The 17,260-nt window shown below is 42.5% G+C and overlaps 1 protein-coding gene across 1 annotated transcript in view; it reads right to left on the bottom strand.

Annotated features, from left to right (window-relative positions):
- Window positions 1–856: 856 nt before the first annotated feature.
- Window positions 857–17,260, bottom strand: part of CFAP95 (cilia and flagella associated protein 95) — a 184,101-nt gene continuing 167,697 nt past the window's right edge. Inside the window, exon 7 of the mRNA XM_086684985.1 lies at window positions 857–964. The gene's annotated coding sequence lies outside the window, so the exon portion shown is untranslated. The remainder of the gene's footprint in view (window positions 965–17,260) is intronic.

Genomic DNA, 17,260 nt, shown 5'->3' with positions numbered 1-17,260 from the left:
CATTAATAACCCTATAACGGTGTTGAATTGTTTAATGTTCTTACAGCCTGAGACTGAGTTAGAACTGCTACGGTAAGGTAGCTAGTAGGTACACTTGAATAAGTTAATTATACCCTAAAAAGCTCTTTCTGTATCTACCGCCCATGGTTGTTGTGAGATTTCCTATGCCATCAAAAGTGGCACTCAGGCAACCTAATGAAATTCACTATTTATGCCTATAATCGTGGCAGTGGTATTTCAAGGCCATCTCGTTAGTGGAAGTATTTGTAGTCAACCTATTTGGGATGCCCTTGGAAGAGAAATATGCCAAGCATGTCAAAAGGGCATCATTCCCTTTCAGAACAGGGTTTATTTTTAATCAAAATGTTAGAGTAAGTACCAACACTGGATTAGTGTAACTGTTTCATTCTCCCCCTACCTTGAAAACCATAGAGAAGTCAGGTCACTTAGGAATTTGCCGAGTGTAGCGAGAAATCATGCAAACTTGTAGGGTTCTGAACTTGAGAGAGAATAAATGTTCTGGAGAAATTAGAAGCAAAGATTATTGTCTCTCTTTTTCTCCCTGGTAGTTTTCAATTAGTTAATACAGTACCATCCACAAAACTGTTTAGCTGTATTACTAAAGCTTAACTAAAAAATGAGGATTTATGAAGCACTTGCCCCAGACACGTCCCATGGCTTCTGAAGGTAATGCTCAGGACCGTGAGTTAGAAAGCCCATTCCTGGGACTGTGGTAATGACAGGGGATTCAGATGAAGATCCCAGTAAACACGACACCTTACTCTTTTCCTGCGGCATAACCCACTGACATGTTTGGCGTCTACCAAGCCCAGTGCTGGCTTACCTCCTCAAAACACTAGAACTTGGTCTTCATTCTTGTGTCCTGGCTGAGGGCTTCAGTTCTCTCTTCTACCATTCACTTCTGGGAAGCAGCCAATCATTCCTTAGGCTGAGGTTTCTTCATCTGTGAAAGGGGATGATGGGAGTAACTATCTCATACAGCTATTAAAGGGACTGAATTGAGGAAAGCCACATAAAGCACTTAGAATTTGGGCTGGCACACATGTTCACTCACCTCATGCCCAACATTTGCTGTAGAAGGGGTGTGCTAGGCACCAGTATGCAGTGATGGAGAAGACAGCCTTCCCGGGGCATCTCACGGTCCAGCTGAGGAGCAGACGTGAGAGTAACTCATTTTACCACTCTAACTGAGGCCTGCCAAGGTACGGGTCCTAGAAGGCTCCCTCTAACTTGCTGTGTGTGCTACTGGGAGTCCTGAGATACCTCAGCACTTTGCAGGATAGAGATTCCCCCTGAGCTGAATGACCTAAAACCACACACATTCAGCAACTTGGTATTGTTTTCAATGACGCTACATTGCATGGCGCTGCTACACGTAAAGGCCGGGCGCATGCCTGCGTCCCCTCCGCATGCTCTTGTGCAGGCATAGGAGATTAAACATTAGAGCTTTATTCTGTCTCCATGCACATGACAACTGCCACATCGTTTTCTGAGGCCCAGGTCAGCTGACAAAGTGTCCCAAAGGTTTTGAGTTGTCTAGCAATTCAGGTCAGGCTGGCACTTTGAGAGTTGTAATGGCTTTCCTTGGGGAGGAGTCACAGAGGATTCCCTCTTGCTTGAGAAAAAGCTAGTATGGATATCTAGCACCAATGTGCATCTCTGAAAACTGAGAAAGTTTCCCTTTTTGCTTTGGTCACTGGGAAGCCTCGAGACACACTGACTCTCTGACAATAGTGACTGTACAGGACCACGTGCCATTCTTTTCTCTTGTTTTGATTTACATCTTTGCAACTTATGTAATTTCTATGGCGTGCATTTTTGAAACAAGTTCAAATCCACTCTGGATGTAAAGGAAAAGAATAAATATTTAGATTTCTCAAACTATGACTAAGTGACAGAGTGGGACGCTCAAAGAGTTAACACCCTTCCAAAGGGCTTTATGTACTCCCAGACAATTTATTTGCTGGAAAATTAAGCATGAAGATTCCAACTGTCAAATACCAGGGGGATATGTTTCTGGTGGGGGGTGTGGGGGATGGGGAAGAGCACCTGAGTGGAACTTATTCTTGCAAAAAAAAACCCTAACACTCAGATGTATTTTCTAGAGCAAACAGCCCATCTAGTGCTAAACTAGCTAAGGACATATTTGAAGGACAGTGGCTGTTAGAGGCCAACGGAAATTCTGAAATCAGTGAATTGGAGCAGCTCCACCAGCCAGTCCAACTGGACAGCCACCAAGATCACTTCCAACTGAAGCTTACAGAAGACAAACTGTGACAGTGGAAAGACCTGGAAAATTAGGAGATGCACGCACACACTCAAAACAAACCAATAGTGTTTGCACAAGGAAGCTACTTTTAGGAATTTTTTTTAAAGACTTTTTTTTTAATGTTTTATTTATTTTTGAGAGAGAGAGAGAGAGAGACAGAGACAGAGACAGAGTGTGAGCAGGGGAGGGGCAGAGAGAGAGAGAGAGACTCAGAATCCAAAGCAGGCTCCATGTTCTGAGCTATCAGCACAGCACAGAGCCCGATGTGGGGCTCGAACTCACAAACCTGAGATCATGACCTGAGCTGAAGTTGGATGCTTAACCGACTGAGCCACCCAGGTGCCCCATTTAAAGATTTTTTTTCAAAGTTTATTTATTTAAAAGTGAGAGAGTGAGCATGCTCGTGTGTGTACGTGAGCAGGGGAGGGCAGACAGAGGAAGAGAGAAAACCCCAAGTAGGCTCTGTGCTGTCAGTGCAGAGCCTGAGGTGGGGCTCAATCTCAGGAACCACAAGATCATGATCTAAGCCAAAATCAAAAGTCGGACACTTAACCAACTGAGCCACCCAGGCTCCCTAAAGTAAGCTGTCTAAATGGACAGTTTACTCCAGAATTACTGCTGAGATAAGCGTGAAATTCCAGTTGATCCCTGTGATCAGAGAGAGTTATTTGTATCAAAGGACTTACCAAAGTGAGGAGGACCTGAGGTGACAGTATTATATAGATCCATAGAGATACAACAATACAAACCATTCGTATAGCCACCCATGCACATGGCTCTATTTCTGCTAGTATGTTGCATATATATGAGCTCCTTCGCCCCTGCCAAGAAACAGGGTTTAGGTTTTGTCATTTCTGCTGTCAGGAGGTATAGAAGTTCACTAACTCGCTCAGTACACATGAGTGTCAATGGCAGCTAGGCTTCCGGCTCAGGTCTGGGCATCTTCCCTCTAGATTGTGCAATGTCTACGTGGCTATGTGAGCGAGGCAGGAGGAGGTAGAAGGAAGACGTGGAGGCCACTGGGGAAGAATGCATTTGAAAAAGCATGCTTTATTGGCAGGAAAGGAAAGAGATCAATTCTACGCCACCTTTCTCTTTCTCTACTTACAGCCTTGACGAAAACTCTATATGATCTAGTTTTGATGCTCGCCTGAAAAGATGTCTTTGTCTGCTTGCCTAGAAAAGGTATGTTTTCATCAGAGACAATTCTAACGCCTGTGCACTGAGGGATCCTGTTCTTGACTCGCACAAGTTACAGGCGATGCCTGCATGATGCCTTATCAGGAGGAAAAGCTCACAATCCACTCAAGAACAGGAATTTAGCTGCATGACAAAACTTCTGGGTTTTAGAAACATCTGGATGTCTGACATTGAGAGACACAGCCTGAGCCTCACTCGCTATTTTGCTTGGTACATGCCCCTGCATGAATCATACCAGAGCTAAAACCAGGGGGCAAGAGAAGACAAAGCAACACAAGCCTGAAGAAAGCCAGAGTCTCTCCACCATCAGTTACAATGGGGGTGGGGCTTTACGGGCTTCCGTTGGGACCTAAAGTTTGGGTCTGAGACCACAGTGAGGGTGGGGGCCAGAGGTACCCACTGAAAGAGAGGTGATCAGGGAAGAAGTGGATGAATGCCATCTCAGAGGAGCAGAAGTAGGAGGAGAGTGCAGAATTCGGAGCCAAGAATTACAGACAAGAAGCAAAAGCAGGTTGGGATGAAAGGTGGGAGGGATGGATCCTGAAGGCCAGCAGGGTACAGACGTGGCTAGAGAAGGCACTGTCTGTTACTCAGTGAAATAATGCACGTGGAACTTCATTCATTCAGGCTGAGGAACAGAGAGGTTTCAGCACATGTGTTACTCATACGAAAAAATGTTCTTGCTAAAAATTGATATTAGTAACCAGCTTTCCTTCTGGCATTTGCTTTTCAGTGGGAACAGGAAATGAACAAAATATGGCCTGTATAAGATGAGAAAAAGGCTATGAACAGGATTTTCTCTAATTTATAATCAATAACTTAAAATCAACAATAGTAGCAGCAGCTAATGCTTATGGGAACGTGCCAGGCTTTATAGGCATGATTTCATTCCATTCTTGCAATAACTCCGGGAGGTAGTGCTGGTATCATCCCCATTTGACAGATGAGGAAACTGAGGCTGAGGAAACTGAGAGTTTGAATAACTTACCTACCACCCATAGCCAGAACCCTTCTGACTAGAAGTTTCTGTACTCTTAGGCAGTAATGTCTCTGACATTGGTCATAGCAACATTTTTCTAGATATGTCTCCTGAGGAAGGGAAACAAAAGCAAAAATAAACCATTGGGACTACATCAAAATAAAAAGGCTTCTTCGCAGTGAAGGAAAGCATCAACAAAACTAAAAGGCAACCTACTGAATGGGAGAAGATATTTGCAAATGACATAACGTGTTAATATCCAAAATATATAAAGAACTTACACAACTCAACACCCCCAAAACAAATAATCCAATTTTAAAAAGGAGGAGAAGACATGAACAGACATGTCTCCTAAGAAGACATCCAGATGGCCAAGAGACATGAAAAGATGCTCAACATTACTCATCATTAGGGAAATGCAAATCGAAACTACAATGAGATATCATCTCACACCCGTTAGCATGGCTAAAATAAAAAAACACACACACACACACAAGAAACAACAAGTGTTGGTGAGGATGTGGAGAAAAAGGCACCCTTGTGCACTGTTGGGAGGAATGCAAGCTGGTGCAGCCACTGTGGAGAACAGCATGGAAGTTCCTCATAAAGGTAAAAATAGAAATACCCTATGATTCAGTAATCCTGCTACTGGGTATTTATCCACAAAATGTAAGCAGACTAATTCAAAGCGATACACGTACCCCTAGGTTTTATAGTAGCAACATTCACAGTAGCAAATTATGGAAGCAGCCCAAGTGTCCACTGATAGATGAACAGATAAAGAAGATAAGGGTGCATGTATACAATAGAATTACTCAGCCATAAAAATGAATGAAATCTTGCCATTTGCAATAGCATGGATGGAGCTAGAGAGTATCATGCTAAACGAAATAAGTCGGTCAGAGAAAGACAAGTACCATATGATGTCACTCACATGTGGAATTTAAGAAACAAAATAAATGGGGGGGGGGGAAGAGAGACAGAGGCAACCATGAAACAGATTCTTAACTAGAGAGAACACACTGGGGGTTATTAGAAGGGGGGTAGGTGGGCAAACGGGTAAAAGGGGTGATGGGAATTAAAGAGTGCACTTGTTGTGATGACCACCAGGTGATGTATGGAAGTGAGGAAGCACACCATATCCTACACCTGAAACTAATGTAACATTGTGCGGTAACTATATTGGAATTAAAATTAAAAGAAGATTGTGTGCTCTTAAATCACTAGTGTACACACTCCCTAGATTATGGTTTCAGAGCCCTTTCACGTACAGTACTGAGTTTGGTCTTTTCAGAAACTCTGGGAGCCTGCCTCGTCTCCAACCTCGGCTTTGCCGCTTCCTAGCAGTGCTACCTTAGTTCTCTTAAATGCTCTAAACTGAGGTTTTACCCTCTGGAAAGGGAAGATAATGATGGTGTCCAGCCACCCATGGGGCTGTACTGAGGAATAGATGCACTCATGGCCACAGAGCTGTGCCCCTCTGTTGGTGGGCAGAGAAGGGGTTGGCATGACTACGGACAGATAACAAAGGGAAGCTCAGGGATGTGGAGGGGCTCACTCAAGACCCGCTGCTAGGAAAGTGCAGAGCTGGGAGCTAAACCCACATCGTCTGGTGGGAAATGTATCCTTTCCCCTGAAAATTCTTGTCCCCACATTGTTCATGACACCGCTTCATGGCGGTTAAGTGTGGCTCGCTTTCCCAAGGGATCCTGGCAGCTGCTGTCACAAGCAGCCTCTGGTGCAGGTGCATTAGCTCACTGAGAACATCTGGATGCTCTTCATGGCAGCTTTGAAAGGAAAATTTCCCCATTCTGTTGGCATGACTGCACAGCAGGTTTGGAAAAGTGCAATTCGGAGCGCTTCTGCTGCTGATTCCCCTAAACAAGGACATGTGTTTGGCATGTTGCCTGAAGGCCCGATGGTGTGTGTTGAACTACAGGCTATGTTGTGGTTGAAATGATGAGGATTTAAGTGCTGATACCTGTCCCCAGTGATATATGGGAGGATATGTTCCTATTCAGTATAATGGTTTGGAGGAGACAGCAGGGAGGGAGGAAGTGGGGGGGGGGGAGTTGAGAGAAACAGAGAAGGAAAGGTTGAGAAGGAAAAGAATTCTCAGATAAAGAAAGAGAACACAAACCAAATTTCTTCCAAAGGATTTATAATGAGCTTGTTTATGAGTCATCTGCATCTGAAAGTCAGCCCATTTCCTTCATGTTGGAATCCAGGGGTAAACAAAATGGTAACATAAGCACTGTTTGCCACTTACATCAACCTTTTCACTCCTGGTCTGCCTTCTGAAGCCCCTTCTCCCTGTCCTCGCTTGCACTTGTCCAACCCCACCTCCTGGCACAGGACTCCTCTTTTCCTGTGCTTCATTCTCCATCCAAATGCAACTGATCACAACTCAGGGTGGGGGGGGGGGAAAGCAAACTGAGTGGGATGAATTCACAGTCAGTTGTTAATAACGGATGGCCTTCCCGAGGTACTCATGGTTTAAGAATCCTTACACTCTACGTGGTAAACGGGGGGAAAGTTTTCATCAGGTTCTGCACCAGTGTATCTTCACCAAAGCTAATCATTACATTGATTTCAAAATCCCAACCTCAATACATATTGAATCACCAATATTTATTGACGACCTACAGTGGGACAAACGCTGTGCTGGAGATTAACTGGTGAGGGAGAAAGAATCCATGCTGCCATGACAGTTAAAGGACTGACAGCTTTCACTAGGGGAGTAAGTCAGTCACCCAGGCTGCCCTGTCTTGTTGGTCCACTGCTCTGTGAATGTCAGAGGAAGACGAGGCGGAGGAAGAGGAAGAGGAGGAGGAAGACTCCAAGGTTAATAAGGCAAGGCTTCTAGCTGTTTGTCAGAGATGCCTCCATTCCAACTGGCTTTATGCTCCATTACCTGTCTGTCCCCAGAGGAATTTGAGTTTACTACCCTGGTCGAGGAAGATATTCTTATAATACATATTAGTACCAAGATTATTTTATAATATTAAAAATTTTTGTTAAAATATCAAATTAAGTGGCCAAACTTAAAAGTACAAAATTGAAAAATGGGCTTCCTGAGACCATAAAGGTAACAAAAAGGTGACTTTTGGGCGTCCATTTGTTCTATCTTCACCTGCTAAAATACATACACTATATTTTAGGAGACCTAGATTCTAGCTCTCACTCTGTATTACTTACAAGCTGTGTTACCTCAGACAAGTTACTTCACCTCTCTGAGCTTGTTTCCTTATTGATAAGAAGAGAGGATTGGATTTGATAATCTTCAAAGCCTCTTCAGTCAAATACTGTTCTAATGCTATGATTCTTCACCGATCTCACAGACTTCAGTGAGATTTTAATAAAGGAACTTGGCATAGTTCACTGGTTACATGACTCAGGAATCCATCTCAAAGAAACACAAAATAAAGGTTGTCAGAAAAAAACAGCAGACTTTCATTTCCTGGGTAAATGCTTCCTCTAGGACCAAAGAATGTCCATGTATTAATTCCAATGACAAAGATGGGAAGTATAGAAGAGTAAAAATCAATGAAAAGCATAGTGGATCATACATAGGATACTTCTACAGGTAAAGATTTATGTGTGGTCAGTGTTTTTTGAAACCAAAAAGGAAACCCCAAGTTCAAAAGAATTTTAAAAGTTATTCTTTGTGTTTCAGATCCCAAGATCTCCAAAGAAAAATATGGTACGTTTCATCAGACTGCATTAACAGCTCCCCAAGAGGACTTTTCCCTTTTTGCAGCTTAAGACTAGGGTTCAGTCTTAGTTGCTGACCACAGAAAGGGGGAATCAGTCTACCACTCCATGCCTTGCTAGAGGGTGGTGAGGCTATGGCCGGGGAGAAAGACTCAGAAGTTTCTTTGAAGTGCATGTCTGTTTCAAGGGAAAAAGGAATGGTAAGCATGCTGGGTGAAGTTTACAGGTGACATGTCCCAAATGGCAAAGTGAACTGGTGACGAGACAGTACAGGACACCATGGCTGGTAAACTGGTCGTAAATGGACCAGGGCTTGACCCCCAGGTGTTGGCCGGCTCAGTGTCCATCGCCTCTCCATAGAGCCATCAGTGGCCCACGCGTGGAGGAAAGAGAGTGAAAGGAATAGTTAGGTTCACCAAATACTAGCTAGAATGTTAGAACCAGAAGAAAAATCTGGAGGCTTCCTAGTCCCATGCTCTCATCACACAGGCGAGGAAATGAGACCCAACGAGGAAAAGTGACTTGGCTAAGGTCAAGCAGCTCTCCACTGGCATAACTGACTCTAGAACCCAGCTCTTCAGACTCCCAGTCAAATTTACTTTTCAGCACAGCAGATCTGTAGGTTGAAAATACTCATGAGTGACCAAACATCCCAGAGCTTTCCTGCATGTGGACAGTACAATACTATCCCACTGACGTCAACCTGAGTAATATACCGATGGTATTGATAATTCACTCTTTCCTTCCTCAGCAGACTCCTGGTCTAAGGAAAGTTATTATAATTCACTGCTATGAGACTCAAGGTTTAATTTGTCATATTTACTCCTGTTTTATCCCTAAAATGTCTGGGCTGGGAGTTGAGTCCTGGAGATAGTTGCAAAACTAAACCAATGCAGGTTATACACTGATGGGGGCCATGTGTGACTAGGGATGGCAAAAGTTACTACCAGGGCAGGAAGGGTACTTTCGTCATGGCCATGGGTCCACTGGGCAAGAGGACCGAATTGAGGCCCCCCCCCCCCCCAAGCTGGTTCTGAGACCAATAGGATGTGGTCACTGATATGGAGAACAAAGGCAAAAGAAAAAAATTGCATTTCCTTACAACTTGCAGCCCATTGACAACTCCTTGAGACAGGCAGAGTGACCTTCTTCAAGAGTTCAGCTGCCTTGATGTTAAAACTTTAGCTTAACATTAGCCCAGGTTCCAGGATCCTGTAAGTCTCCTTAACATATAAAAATTCCTTTGGAAACAGCTTTTATCTCTACCCCCAATCATCCTCCAGGCATGTGGCCCACTGATATATATCAGAAGGGTCTCATGACTAAGGTTTTACCAGACAGTAGTAAATGACCTTTTCCTAACAACACCTATCCTCTCAAGGTCTTGGAAACCTTGCTTCCAAATTCCTTAGGGACTCAAGCTCTCCCTAACCCTCTCTCAACTTGAAAGTGTACAATCAGTCACTCCTCACAACCCCAGTGCAGTTCTTTCTGCCCATGGGGCCTATCCCTGTGCTTTAACAAAGCCACCCTCTTTGCACCAAAGACGCATCAAGAATTCTTTCTTGACTGTTGACTCCCAAACCCCAACATTTTCACATCAGCCACCACCTCAGTTTAGGTCTCAACCATTTCCTAAGTGACCTGGGAAAGGTCTATGGAAATCCCAACAGTCCAAGCTACGAGAATGATATTGGCTACAGCTACAATGAAGTTCAGTTCTAACACATTCAAATATTCATCCTCCCTTTCTCCCCACCTTTTCATTGCTGTCCATCCCCACCTCCAAAATATCTCTGCCTTGACAAATAGATTTTCCCTATTTGCAGTAGAAAAAAAAAGGAGGCCTCTGTCATATGACAAGGTCAACTTTCACTACCTGACTGACCCAGTTTGACCAGTTAGGTCTCATCTGGGTCCTCATTCTGGGCGTGTTGTTGCATGTTCTCAGACAAATCAATTTCTCAAGGTCTCCGTTTCCTCATCTATAAAACAGACTAGATCACTCCAGTTCCCTCACTATAAAATTCCCAAGATTTGGCAACAGTTTTCTGATCTCACAAAGTGCAAAGAAACTTGCCATTGTTTATTGGATGTATAAGACTGTAAGGAGAATGAAAGATAAAGTTGCATGTTTTTAAAAAGTTAATTCGTCCTTGCAATAATGTATCCTGAACAATTTTACTTTATTCTACCCTCACTATCAATGACACGAGGACACGGGAAACGTCTGAAGTTCTGGTCGAAAACCTGAAAGCAACAAAATCTGGCACAGAGTGAGATCGATCAGCAGATGTAGGTCCTTCGACACAGACAAAACCTGAATGAGATTAAAACCAAGACGGGCCAGTTCTGCAACACAGAGCACATCAGGGGACCGTCATGGGTGTCAGAGGTTTCTATTGTTGGACTTCTACTCATCTATCTATCTATTCATCTTTTCATTCATTCTTTTATTTTTCTGACAACTTAAAGTAGCTTATCAAAGTGATTAAGCAACCTCCCAAAATGTTCAAACACGTCTTTGCTATGAAGACATGTTACTAGGGGTTACAATTAGCAGCGAAAAACATTGCAACACTAGGTGTGGAGACTCACAAGTCAGTCCACGTTTGGAACTCCAGCCACAATAGAGTCAATAATCAAGATGAGGGGAATGTCCATAAAGAACCAGGTGCAAAAGGGAAATACTATCAAAAGTAGTCATGTGTGCATGGATATATACTGATTTCGCTTTCCAGAGACCAAGAGAGAGAGAGAAAAAAGAAAGGGCCTTAAGTTTTCCTCTCACTGCATTCACTACGCCTCTCATTAGAAATGCCAGTTCAATGTTTAATATTTGTCTTGTGCACAAACTTGTACGTCATTCTGTGGATTTGAGAAATTTAAAAATATATAGGCTAGAAAACAGCTAGATTCACATTTCAGCACAAATGTAAAGTTCAAAGAATTGAGTGGTCTGGGGTTGTGCATTTCATACACACAGAGGATGGTCAATCTTGTCCCAGGCCAGGGTCATCGAGCCAAGTTTCCCCCTGCATTGATCTTAGACACGTGAGCAAATGGGAAAATCCACACAGAGGTTATTTGTTCCACAAGAAGCAGCAGATGTGATACAACTTTAAAATTCTAATGATTTTACCACAACCCTGGACTTCTGGCCAGAAGAGGCAGCCTTAGAAATGCTTTTGCCTCCCTGCTTCTGCAAAGAGCCTAAAATCAGCCATCCTGCCTCCAGTGCCAGCACACGCGCATGCACACACACACACACACACACACACACACACGCCATTGGAGACTGCATTTCTAGTGAGCCATTCCAATTCTGCAGCTCACTGATGGGAAGGACTCTTTCCTCATCCGTTCCTTTCTCTCAGTTATAGTGGTATCTGCACAAGCTACTTGCACCAAGTTCAGGCTATCATGTGCTTATTAAGTAAATGCCATGTGTCTAGCTTGAGAGCTTAGCAAATACCAGCCTTACCTGTGCATTACAATCACCTGGGAAGCTTTAAAAAAAATGAGCATATGCCAGCACCCAATGTCTGAGAGATTCTGATTTAATTTGTCTGGAGTGGGACTCTGGCAACGGTACTTTTAAAAATTTTTTTAAAACATTCATTTATTTTTTTGAGAGATAGAGAATGAGCGGGGAAGGGGCAGACAGAGAGGGAGACACAGAATCTGAAGCAGGCTCCAGGCTCTGAATTGTCAGCACAGAGCCTGACACGGGGCTTGAACCCACGAACTGCGAGATCGCGACCTGAGCTGAAGCTGGACACTTAACCGACTGAGCCACCCAGGTGCCCCAAGGCAGCAATGTTTTTAAGAGCTCCCTTGGTGTTCATAATGTGCAGCCAGGGCTGAGAGCACCCCCACCTTCAAACTAGGTACTGGAAATCCAGAAATGAACGTGGGGGGCAAGGTCTCTCCCCCTGACAGAGCATGGGTCTTTGGTGTATGTGTGACTGGCACTAACACTCCATCTTGGGTAAAGCAATCACCAGTTTGGGCTTTGCCGACATTGTATGCAACAAAAATCATTGTGGTGAGAAATACGCTCTATCCACTGGCCAAATAAATGGCCCCACATGGTCATTTAAAAATTTCTCTGATACGTTTCACTGAGTGTTTCTTACAGATTCGGTTTCCTCTTGTTTCCTCTCGCAGCAGAGGCCATCAGTGCAGGAAAACTGGCGGCTGCTCTCTCCTCTGCAAAGCTCTCCCAGCACCTAGAGCCAGTGCAGCAACCGGCACAAGGACACGGGCCATCAATCTTGGCTCAGCCGGGGTAACCCAGCAGAGCCGATCACAAACACAACGTAAATGTTGTCACAGGAGACGTGCCTGGTGAGGCGCTTATGACTAAAGTGTTTATAAAACATTACTTCCAGTACTATTCTTAATCACATAGGAGAGATTAAAAATAGCCCCCATTATGTCTTTGTCCCCTACCCCCTTGAGCAGGAGTCAGTGATATTTTCCACCAGCTAGGTGTCTGCTTAGTCGTGGCCGGTGTAGGAAAAATCCCAGGTGTGCTCTATCTGAGGGGTGCTGGTGTGCTTCTGGGACCTCCAGAGAGGAGAGAGGGTGGGTGTTTCCTGTCCCTTTTCCCCTCCGTCCTAACCACCATCATCACCACCTCCAACTTTCTCTACATGAACGGATGCCTGCCTCGGTGGCCCTGTGGCCCTGTTTGCCCTTAAGTTCTCTGCTGACTGGAATCCTACCCCCCCCCCCCCCCCCCCCCCCGCCCAAGCCCAGTCTTCTTGCTCTCAGCCTGTGCCACAGAGCCATTGGCTAGTGAAAGGAAACCCCAGACTGGGGCCCAGAGTAGCAGCTTTGGGGACAAACGTTCTCAAGGCAGTCTTCCTATACTCCCCACCTCACGTTGTCCAGTCCAGACACAACTCGTACAAAGAGATCCTCTCGCAACTGGGAAAGAGATTTTTGTCTCCATCTCCATCATCGAGGTTCATCTCTAGGGTTCATGTGGTCCAGGCCTCAGTACAACCGATGGCGCTCAATCGGAAGTGCAACTATTAAACAGTTATCCATCGGGGCACTCAGGTGGCTCAGCCAGTTAAGCGTCCGACTTCGGCCCAGGTCATGATCTCGCCATTCGGAGTTGGAGCCCCAAGTCAGGCTCTGTGCTGACAGCTCAGAGCCTGGAGCTTGTTTCAGATTCTGTGTCTCCTCTCTCTCTGTCCCTCCCCTGCTTGTACTCTGTCTCCCTCTTTCTCTCAAAAATAAACAAACTTTTATAAATAAATAAATAAATAAATAAATGAATAAATATTTTAAGTTATCAATCAAGTGAACTGTTAAATAGAAGACATTCTAAACTCCTGACTTGACAAATACATACTCTCAGAATGAAAATGTTTATTCTTTCCTCTGTTGCTATCGAATCGAACTCCATTTGTAGTATTTTCTACATTTACCACGATTTCAACCTGTACTCATTCTCAATGGTATAAAAAATTAAAATGTAATTGATTCAAAGTATACAAATCTTGGAAATATTTTTTATCAAAAATTTAAGTCACATGTTCAAAAAATAAATTTGTTCATGCTTTGAACATGTTCAAAATTATCTATTCAGAGTATGAGGCAAAATATAAATTATAACTAATGGATAGCAAAATGAGAAATTAAAAGTTTTAAAATAATGCTGAAATTATAAAATTTGCACATTTGAAACTTCTTTAAATCCTAATAAATATTTTATTTTTATTATTTTAAGTTTATTTATTTTGAGAGAGAGAGAGAGAGCAAGTTGTGGAGGGTCAGAGAGAGAGGGGGATATAGGACCCAAAGTAAGCTCTGTGTTGACGGCAGACAGCCTGATGTGGGGTTCGAACTCACAAACCGTGAGCTCATGACCTGAGTCAAAGTCAGATGTTTAATGGACTAAACCACGCAGGTACCCCAAATCTTAATAAATATTTTAACAAAGTTCCACATATTCAAATTTCTGGGATTCAGTATCAGTCCAGGTGGTGAGGCAAAGGATCAGCATCACACATCACATATGTGATGCTTACATCTACATGCCTAGAAATTTAACAGAAATAGTAATTTTTTTTTTTACTGTTTCTAATCATTCTTCAGCTGCCATGTGCAATCGTTACAAATACTACAGTAATTTCTGTCTATCTCTGGTACAACACAAAGAAAATAAACATTTCACACTACCAGCAAATGATCAATAAGAATTTATTGTGTTCAGGCTGTCTGAGAGGAAGAATTTGACAAGTTAACTTTTCTTTTCTTTCACTAAGTGCTTCTGCATTCACATTCTCTCGGCACCCTAAATACAGCAGTGTGTGCCTCCGAAATCCTCAGGGGCACATGTTACAAATCTACACGGCACTCGCCACACTCAAATGTAATAGCATTTTGCAACGTTTGATTCAAGAACACAGTGTGAGTCACAGAGTATGTTTTGATTATAGATCTGGTTGCACTAGTGCCGAACATGAGATCTCAACTGACAGAGGCGCGGCTGCCCACATGCTCCTGAATAAATTCATTTGCGTGTTTGTGTGCGTGTTCCTTTCAAGTGTGGAGCCCAGATCAGAGACCCCTTTGGCCCCGGTCTCCTACCAGTTACCAAAGAGGTTGAGTTAGAAGCAGCTCTCAACCAGAGCTGGAGAAAGGTTGCATAATTTTAAAATATTTGATATTGGAAATCTGCTTCCAACCACGATGAACTAATTGAACGAGGCTTATACTCCCACCATAACTTGTAAACTTAACAAAATATACCAAATGACTGGTTTTTTTTTAGAGATATTGGACAACAGGCAGAACAGGCCTGTGATTTATGAGGAAAAGGAAACAAATGAGGTGAGTCTTATGATTGCCCTGGCTTTCTGTATAGAGTCACCTTCTGGAAAGCAGTGTAGGGAGGGGGCTGCCGAGCAAGTACAATAGAATCACTGAGTTGCAGAAAAAGACACTGAAGTTCAGGGAAGCAAAGGCAGCTGGAATCTGTGTAGCAGAGAAAGAGCTCCAAATATTTGCACAGGGTTCCTCCTGGGTCTATTGCTAAACCATGAGTGCACGGGGTGAAATTTCTCTAACACAGGCAAAGAACTATTGGGAACTGTAAACTAAACAATTCTCAGAGCTCACAGGACTGGGAGATGTTGAAGTTCTGATCAGCCAAAGTGAAGCGTACTCAGGGCACTGAGTAGAGAGGTCATGCCTTGACAGTAAGGTAAACCAGCCCTAGATTAAAGTTATTCCCAACCAGCCCTAACAGAGCTTTTAAATAAGCCTTCAAAGATAAAGCTGATAAACAAGTATTAGTACCTACCCAAACAAAGTCTAGTACCCTTTAAAGAGGAAAAAAAGAAAAAACCACAATTCAGCATTCAAAATACCCAGCACTCAATAAAAGCCTGCTAGGCATGAAAAGCAGCAGCAAAACATGACCCATAGCTTATGGGAAAATCAGTCAATAGAAATGGACCCCCAAATGACAGAAATAATGGAATTAACAGACAAGGACATTAAAATAGCTATTGCAAATATGTTCAAGCATATAAAGGGAAACCTAAAGAGAAGAGAAATTGAAAATACAAAAAAAGTCAACAGAAATTCTTTAGGTGAAAATATTCAATGTGTGGGAAGAAAAACTAATTGGTTGGGATTAATAGCACATTGAACACTGCAGAAGGAAAGATCAGTGAACTTGAAGATAAAGCAATCGAAACTATCTAAACTGAAATATAAAGACAAAAATGATGGAAACAATAAATAAAGTCTCAGTAATTTGTGGAAAATGTCAACAACTCTAATAGGCTTGTAATTGTATTCCCAGAAGGATGGGGGCACATAACAATATTTGAAGACTGCAAGATTGAAAAGATCAGCCATAGACTGGGAGAAACTATATACAAAAAATACATCTGATAAAGGACTGTTATCCAAAATATACAAAGAACTCTTAAAATACAACAATAAGAAAACAAACAATCTGATTCAAAATTTGGGCCAAAGAAAGCATTACCCTGATACCAAAACCAGATAAAGACACTGTAAAAAAGAGAAATACAGGCCAATATCTCTGATGAACATACACACAAAAACCCTCACCAAAATACTAACAAATTGAACCCAATAATATATGTTTAAAAGTCATTCACCACAACTAAGTGGGATTTATTCCTGGGATGCGAGTGTGGTTCACTTTCACAAATCAGTCAATGTGATACATCATATCAACAAGAGAAAGGATAAAAACCATACAATCATTTCCATAGATGCAGACAAAGCATTTGACAAAGTACAACATCCATTCATGATTAAATACTCTTAACAAAGTTGGTTTAAAGGAAACATACCTCAACACAATAAAGACCATATATGAAATACCCACAGCTAACATCATACACAATGGTGAAAAACTGGGAGTTTTTCCCCCTGAGATCAGGAACAAGACAAGGATGTCCACTCTCACCACTTTTATTCAACACAGTGGCGGAAGTCCTAGCCACAGCATTCAGACAAGAAAAATACATAAAAGGCATCCAAATTGGTAAGGAAGAAGTAAAACTTCCACTATTTGCATATGACATGATACTATATATGGAAAACCCTAAAGGCTTCGCTAAAAAACTGCTAGAACTTATAAATGAATTCAGTAAGGTCATCGGATACAAAATCAACCTACATAAATCAATTGTATCTCTATACACTAATAATGAAGTACCAGAAAGAGAAATTAAGGAAAAGAATCCCATCTACAATTGTACTCCAAAATAATAAAATACCTAGGAATAAACTTAACTAAGAAGGTGAAAGAAATTGTTGAAAGAAATTGAAGACGACATAAACAAATGGAAGGATTTTCCATGCTTGTGGATTGAGAGAAAAAATATTGTTAAAAAGTCTGTACTACTCAAAGCACTCTATAGAATTAATGCAATCCCTATTAAAATACCAACAGTATTTTTCACAGAACTAGAACAAATCATCCTAAAGTTTGTATAGACCCACCAAAACCCCAAATAGCTAAAACAATTTTGAAAAAGAAAAACAAAACTGGAGGCATAACAATCCCAGAT

This window comes from Puma concolor, chromosome D4, assembly GCF_028749965.1.
Source record: "Puma concolor isolate L17-30 chromosome D4, mPumCon1.1.hap2, whole genome shotgun sequence".
NCBI classification, from domain to species: domain Eukaryota; kingdom Metazoa; phylum Chordata; class Mammalia; order Carnivora; family Felidae; genus Puma; species Puma concolor.
This window is presented reverse-complemented; position numbering and strand designations above follow the sequence as displayed.